This window comes from Aegilops tauschii, chromosome 1 (genome assembly GCF_002575655.3).
Source record: "Aegilops tauschii subsp. strangulata cultivar AL8/78 chromosome 1, Aet v6.0, whole genome shotgun sequence".
Lineage (NCBI taxonomy): Eukaryota > Viridiplantae > Streptophyta > Magnoliopsida > Poales > Poaceae > Aegilops > Aegilops tauschii.
Window position 1 is genome coordinate 46301657 of NC_053035.3, and position 8706 is coordinate 46310362.

At 40.7% G+C, this 8706-nt stretch overlaps 1 long non-coding RNA gene across 1 annotated transcript; it reads left to right on the forward strand.

Annotated features, from left to right (window-relative positions):
- The first annotated feature begins 2052 nt into the window (after positions 1-2052).
- LOC109755675 (uncharacterized) lies at positions 2053-3952 on the forward strand. The gene is made up of 7 exons (XR_012201549.1): positions 2053-2273; positions 2348-2483; positions 2559-2633; positions 2786-2989; positions 3064-3192; positions 3306-3509; positions 3588-3952. It is a non-coding gene; the product is annotated as an uncharacterized lncRNA (long non-coding RNA).
- Positions 3953-8706: the final 4754 nt, after the last annotated feature.

Sequence of the window (8706 nt, forward strand, 5' to 3'; positions counted from 1 at the left end):
CATTTTGCATCATGCTTTTATATCGATATTTATTGCATTATGGGCTGTTATTACACATTATGTCACAATACTTACGCCTATTCTCTCTTATTTTACAAGGTTTACATAAGGAGGGAGAATGCCGGCAGTTGGAATTCTGGGCTGGAAAAGGAGCAAATATTAGAGACCTATTCTGCACAACTCCAAAAGTCCTGAAACTCCACGAAAGTCATTTTTGGAAATAATAAAAAATACTGAGCGGAAGAAATACGTCAGGGGGGCCACCACCTGTCCACGAGGGTGGGGGCGCGCCCTACCCGCAGGGCGCGCCCCCCTGCCTCGTGGGCCCCTTGTTGGCTCTCCGGTGGCCATCTTCTGCTATATGAAATCTTTCGTCAAGGAAAAATAATAAGCAACCTTTCGGGATGAGACTCCGCCGCCACGAGGCGGAACCAATCTAGGGCTCCGGTAGAGCTGTTCTACCGGGGACACTTCCCTCCGGGAGGGGGAAATCATCGCCATCGTCATCACCAACGCTCCTCTCATCGGGAGAGGGCAATCTCCATCAACATCTTCACCAGCATCATCTCCTCTCAAAACCCTAGTTCATCTCTTGTATCCAATTCTTGTCTCTAAGTCCGGGATTGGTACTAGTAGGTTGCTAGTAGTGTTGATTACTCCTTGTAGTTGATGCTAGTTGGTTTATTTGGTGGAAGATCATATGTTCAGATCCTTTATGCATATTAATACCCCTCTGATTATGAACATGAATATGCTTTGTGAGTAGTTACGTTTGTTCCTGAGGCATGGGAGAAGTCTTGCTATTAGTAGTCATGTGAATTTGGTATTCGTTCGATATTTTGATGAGATGTATGTTGTCTAGCCTCTAGTGGTGTTATGTGAACGTCGACTACATAACACTTCACCATTATTTGGGCCTAGAGGAAGGCATTGGGAAGTAATAAGTAGATGATGGGTTGCTAGAGTGACAGAAGCTTAAACCCTAGTTTATGCGTTGCTTCGTAAGGGGCTGATTTGGATCCATATGTTTTATGCTATGGTTAGGTTTACCTTAATACTTTTGTTGTAGTTGCGGATGCTTGCAATAGAGGTTAATCATAAGTGGGATGCTTGTTCAAGTAAGAACAGAACCCAAGCACCGGTCCTCCCACATATCAAATTATCAAATTCCCATGTGTCCTCGGGCGCTTTTCTCTATATAAGAGTTTGTCCAGGCTTGTCCTTTGCTAAAAAAGGATTGGGCCACCTTGCTGCACTTTATTTAATTTTGTTACTTGTTGCTCGTTACAAATTATCTTATCACAAAACTATCTGTTACCACTTATTTCAGTACTTGCAGAGAATACCTTGCTGAAAACCGCTTATCATTTCCTTCTGCTCCTCGTTGGGTTCGACACTCTTACTTATCGAAAGGACTACGATAGATCTCCTATACTTGTGGGTCATCAATCCACAAGTGGTATGGAAGACAAAGGGAGTTGATACATTCATTGGCAAGAGATAAGGCAAAAAGAAGCAAACACCAACGTAAAGATGATCAATAATTTTTACCACACATAAGTGAGTATCAATTGTCAAAAGACAAGAAGTATTTGGAAATAATTCCCGGTGGTAGATATCAAGGATATTCGACATCATCTTCACACCAAACACACAAGCAACTTGCAACTTTTAGAGCTAACATGCCACCTAGGAACAAGATAATCGACAATATCAATGCCAGGTGACAATATCTCAAATGTGCACATTTTCTAGGCTTGTAATATGCACATAGCATATTACTCCCCCATAATGTGATACCAATTTAGAAACATTAAAACTATGCACTTTTCCTGCCCTCTCAGGCTATTAGCGTTTGTATCCGTTGGATCGGCATTTGTGGGCATTCTCGGCCATCAGATCACACATCCAGTCTTCCTATCGATCTTAACGAGAGCTAACCTTCTTGGGCCGCTGCTCTGGTGGCTTTTTTGGGCGTCTCAGATTCAATTGGGCCTGCTGGGCCTATAACAGCGCCTTCATTCGCCTTCCTCTCCCTGACCTCTCGTCTCTCTCTCACAACAGAAATCCCCATCTGTGGAACGATGCCTCGTCTTCACCCAGCCACCGTCATCCTCTCACGTTTTACAAATTTACCCTCAAGATGCAACAGGGAGGGGCTGCACTCTCAGATCGGTCGAGGCGCTACACCACCGAGGCCAACCAGATTTGTCTCTATGTCATGTAGGTGGCGCTGCCGCCGGATCCAACCTCGCTCAAGCACCCGGGCGGAGGTATGTTGAGCACCTCCTGTCAACCCTAAACCGATCTGGTGGTTGTTAATCCACGGTGCAAGGAGCTCCTGCAGGCGGTTTAGAGGGGCTGGCATGGAGACGAGGGGAAGGGTGCGTTGTCAGGTGACCACGGCGTGGTTCCAGTGTGTCGATGGTGACATCACTGTAATTAGTTATGTAACATGAAGCTTTCATGGATTTATTTTTGAGGTTTGATCCCCCCTTTATTCCATCTTACCTATTTAAACAATTTAACAGATTGTTGATTTGGTTTTTGTTCTGCAGGAATAAAGTTTGACACAAAACATCTTGTATGAAGAAGATTTCATTGGTGTTCCAGGTACTGACGTGCAGCAAGAGGTAAGGGGAAGAGGAGGTTCGATGATGGTACGAATGGCAATGGCGGTAGCCTATGTTCCTTGTTAAGTCTTCACATCGCTTGTTTTCTTTGAACCATTCGGGCTTTGATTTATTCAGCCATGTGCATGTCATGTGTTTGATGCAATGCACAGGAATAGCCATGCACTCGGTGGACTTTTTGTGTGTGTGCGAGGATTGTGTGAGGAGTAGAAAGTGGAATCACTATATAGATAACATCAATCTTCATAACCGAGTGTCGCAACTAAGCCGCATGTGAAGCTATCATAAATTTATGTTCTATAGGTACAAACGTGTCAGCACAAAACTTATCAGAACTGATCAATTCCTTCCCAAAGGTACCTAAGTTCTCAGTATATGTTTGTCGCATGGCTTTTTTCAGATCTGATATATTTTTATACTCTTAGTGCAGACGGATAAACCTGCCAATCAACGCCTCCCAGGGACTGTTGAACATTTTGCTTCTGTATCCGGTGACGAACTGAACCATGGTGCTCACATACGAATCCACACTGGGGCACTTACCACTACATACAATCAGGTACCAATGGATTTTGAAGCCGTCACAAGGGTTCTCTCTTTGCATCTTTCCTTGGCAAGTTCTTTTTTATGCGGGATTTCCTTAGCTATGTCTGTTCTCACTTCTTCCTACAGATAGGTCAATCTCACAATGAAAAACATACAAGGACTCTTTGAACCACAGATCCTGAAGCTTATACAGAACTAACTACAAAAGGTAGAAGGGTACGTCCTACATCCAATTTCCTTGAGAATGATCGCAAAATCTTCACTCAAAAAAAGAAAAGAAGCCACTCTCGGTGAATCAGATGCAGATCCTACAACCAAATTACAACTGGTGTAAGCTGTCTTTCATGTCCACAATCGCCACATCGTGATTGCATACTGACTAGAAATAACTTCTCATATGCTTTTTAGGTGGCAGCAAAAGGATATGTATTGAGGCGTGTACTGTTAATAGAGATCACAAGTGCACTTTGAGTGTCTACTGGAACTCTTCATGAATCCACCATCGATATAAGAGCTTGGACTGAGAGAGAAGTACGCCCAAGTGAGGGCAATGCTTTTACAAATAAGTAGAGATTCTATGGGGACACTGCACCCACCACATATTACTTTTAAGTATCTTGACCTTTTGTTGATTTGTGGCTGCTATTATATGAGCAGGCCAAAGTTGTTGATTTTAGTAGGTAAGGCCAAAGCCAAAGCTGTTCCTGAAACTTACGTCGGAGGGCTTCCTCTTTCTAGAGGAGAAAAAATGGCAGAGTTATTATTTTTCATAATGTGCATGTTCCGAAACAAGAAGTGAGTGCTCCTGTGTAGGTTATTTTCTATGTTATATATTTATATTAAAAAGTACTTGATGGGATCACCAAAATAAAGATAATTAGCTTAAAAATCCCACAATAATTAGAAATATCCGACCTTTAATTTGGCGTCCATATTCCCATGTAACAAAGTACAACCGTTAGATCTTCATAATCCAGGTGGGACCATGAGGACTTCACGTTCAATTTCACATAAATCTCCGAATTACAACATTAACATTAGAGTTGAAATAAATTACCCACCATTACCCTTATGTTTCCTAATACCCCTTGCAAAAAGATGGAAAGAAAACAAGGTTAGGGTTTCTATACCATGTTCTCACGCATGCCTTTTCCGCATGGGGGAGATGATGAAGCAAGTTGAATCGATCCTGTCCTCTCCTAATCGATTAGGATTATGAAGCTAACACCATAGCCAGCTAGCTAAATCCAATGCCCTGAGTGATTCACACGTACGCATGCACATCAGCCGACAAAATTGATTGATTTCCTGCTAGCTAGCCAACTCTGATGCCCGCCGGCAACCCGGCCACCATGTCCTTGCGCACCGCCTTGAAACGTCAAAGCAGCATGTCCATCTTCTCACCAAGAAGCAATAAATACCATGCTGCAATTACCGGCAACCATATCAGCAGTCACAACTCACAAGGCCCATTGGCCCAAGCGCCACCGCCGTTGAAAACTCCCAGCACCATGTTCGTCCTCTGATCGTCATGATGGGTCAAAGTGCAGCCGCGGGCCAGCGATTCTCTGCTATCTTTCCCAAAATTGGTGAGATTCTCTTCTAATTTTGTCCCACCAATTGATTGCTCACAGGCCTGATTTTTACATCTTTGTTATGCATCTCAGATCATCGTTTTCGAGTTCCATGGAGTCCCGTAGCAGATTTTTCATTCATGTGGAGAAACTAAAATTTTGATATGGAACAATACCAAGGGCCATTACTTACTGATCACCACCAATATGTGCTGTGTTTGTGCATGCACAGGCTGGAAACAACAATCTATCTGTTTGACTGAAGAACTAGAAGGTACATACAAGCTTTTGATAATTTCTGCTGTCTGTCCAAGCACTCATTGAAGTAAACGACCACCCTAAATTAATTTGCTAGCTTAAGCCTCCGGTTGCTTGGAGACTGCGAGAGAGTGCCCTTTCTCTTTTAGCATGATTTGGACAGCTGCCAGAGTTTGTACGGGATGCTTTCTAATGCCACGTATATCTACTACTAATAGATCCATCAGATCAATGCTCCCTCCGTAACAATAATATAAGACATTTTTGGACACTTATTATTTGTCTTATGCACACACACATGTACTATCTATGAAATCAGTACACATCAACTTTTTAATGAATGTATTTATCTAAAGCATGTAGAATTCTAGATACGTGAAACCAATGAGAGAGACGAACACTCTGCGCCCAATGAACTTGTGTTAGCAGTTAGCACTACACATCTGAGCCAGCCCATAGCGTCACATACGCCCGTCCGCCACAGTGCCATTGGCTACATACGTTTTCATTCTTCCATTGTTGTTAGGAATAATCGTAGCTAATATATTTCATTTTATTCCTCTATACACTACCTGACATAATTATTATCCTTTTAGTAAGAAATCAGATTATTCAATGATTCCCTTTATGATGATATTAAAGCTCAAATAAATTATATGGCCTCTTACTGATTGCATATTGTTGGGTACCTTATGCTTATTGTGCTTATAATGTCCTTCCACGAGCAGCTTCTTATAAGATACTTCAGATGCACTTCTATTTAGTATAATACATTCTTGAGCTTTAATTTATCACCTGCTATATAGAGAGTAGTCTGGCGCTGGCACTGGTGGCCAACCAATTCCGGTGACTGAAGGTAATGAAAGGTATTATATCAGGTTGGAAGACATGGCTAGGATTATGATCTCCTCTTACACATCAGTAGTCAGTCCATTTTCCTTACTACTCCACCTGATTCATATTACCTGTCGCTCAAACGGATGTATCTAGCACTGAAATACGTCTAGATACATCCGTTTGGGCGAGAAGTAATATGGATACGAGGGAGTAATGTTTTCCATAAAGAAAAGCCTTCACTACTGTTGGCAACCATGGCCTCCATGAGTAAAGTTATTTTTCTTTACAAATGTTCAGGTTCAAGCATGCATGCAGGATGATGTTGAGTTCTACTCTTCAGGACAGGGATCAATACGTTTGCCAGGGGCCTGTGAATTCCTATTTAATCGGGTCAGTGTAGCCGGTTGTAATTAGTTGTCTCTCCAAATTACTTCTAACTAGTTATACCCTCTTGCATCGTCTCTATTGTCAAAGCATTATCCATCATTGGATTCAAAACTAACTGTTACCAAATTACTACTCCCTCCGTTCCTAAATACTTGTCTTTTTAGGCATTTCAACAAGTGACTACATACGGAGTAAAATGAATGAATCTACACTCTAAAATATGTCTACATACATCCGTATGTGATAGTCATTTGAAATGCCTAGAAAGACAAGTATTTAGGAACGGAGGGAGTAATATTTTGTACACGCTGACTCACCTTGCCAGGAATTTCGTGCATTGCATCCATGGCTGCAGCATGACAGTTGGACCTAACCATCAGCACGAGAGGATTAGGAAAAACGGATCTGAGCCATGTTTGATTGAAGGGCAAGTTAATCTTTATGATTTATTTGCATCAGATGTTTTTTAGCACAAATCAATAACCTAAAAACAAAGATATTAGAAAAATAAACTTCAACGGCTACTCCAAATGTGCCATGTACTGTTTTCCAATATTCTCCTTCAAGAATACTCCAAACTGTACAAATATCATACAATTATAGTACACAAGATTTTCGTAATACACTTTAATGCCTGCACCAAGCTTATCATGCATTTTTTAAATTCTCTTTCAGGAATGCACCGAATCGCTCACTAATCATACACAATTATATATAGTACATAAAGTGTGCTCTTAATTAGAAAATCATTAGAGAAACCAAAAATTATTTCTGGTGAACCATGCATGCAGAAGATCACTTCGTGTCGTCTTATGTTTATAGATGAGTTCTCATTGAATGTTTAGTTTATTCAAAAAGCAATCCTGAAATCCACGAGCTAAGTACCAGCCATGGATTTATGTTCTAACTGAAAGATTTCTCATCCGTGTAACATTTCGGCCCCAAGAATACAAAAGGTGACGTGGCTATTGTAATCTCAGTACTGAATTTCAGCCATCTACATTGAGCTGGAATGCTTGGTTACACTTGCACGTTTCTAGGTTGTGTGCATCTCCTCATGCAAAGGCTGGTGTTTCAACCTCCTTTTCATTACAAAGAATAACAAAATTAGGAAATCACGATACCATATAAATAAAAAAAATGGACAGCTTCCTTGCCTGTTCAGCGCATAAAGAAAATTTGTGGCACCGAACATCATCAGGGGAGATCGCAACAAACCAGCCATTGTATTAAACTCCACACACTGGATAAAAATCGTAGAAGTCCATTGGTAAAGAAGATGAAGGGGATTCCACATTTGTACGATACATAGATTAGCAGATGTGTTATGGCCAGCTGTTTAATAACACATAAATTGTTTTTTTACTTCAAAATATTCTTAGTGAACATATGAGTTGTTCCTTAAAATGCAAACATTTTCAAGTTCGTATTTCTATCCTTATTATCTATTTTTAATTATTTGTATGTATGATTTCCTCCTCTGGAATTAAATGCACAGCTGATAAAAGGAAATCACCAAAACTATATCTTCTCCATGTAAACAATTAAGTTGACTTTATATTATAATGTTATAATCTAATGTATGATGGATAAATAAATGAGAAATACAGTTAGTATGGCATGCATAATGAGAAGGTAAATGATAAATGAATACCATATACATAGAAAAATCAATAAATACGTTATCATTATTTAACTTTATGAAAGTCTAGGCCGCGCATCGAGCGGGCCACTGTGCTAGTTGCACAAAAGTTGGATGATGGAGACGAATCAGGCGGGTCTGTGCTTGTGCTTTAACGTACGTACTTGTTTCCTCCACCAATATCTATTTCTAACCAATGCATCATGTACTGCAAATGGATTGGGACTAAGGTGGATAGAAGGAAGGGCTCACCATTGACAATATTCACCCAAGGAAAAAAATCAAGACGGAGTCTAATACTCTGGCACAACAGAACTAGAGGATAGGACTCACGTGTACCTTCCCCCAACACACTGTAAAACAATGCGTCAGGCGCACACCTAATTGTAACTATTTTGGAGATGGTGAAAATTTCTACACCCAATAAGGATATTGATTTTCATGACAAAGAGTTAACGGTTGGTTTTCTAGACTGGGTATGGAAGTCTATGTTAAGCATTATTGTTTTTGTAAGAGTCCTACTTGAAACCTTGCCTTGCGTGGTGCTCTGAGTTGAGCACTTATCTTCGAATACATCTTCCAATCCTGAAAACTGAAACCTGTGTTAGTCCTGGCCCGCAAGTCTATAACCGGTACCACTCTACTTTGCATACCAAATAAATCTCACATTTTCTTTATTGATGAATACCGTGCTCCATTTTTGCATACTGATGAAAACGGGAAATGTTTCCAACTTTGAATACTGACAAAATATGACTATGTTTACACACTTACAACAATATCTATCTATGGTAATACCTATCATTCCATCGAAAAAAAGGACGGGCGC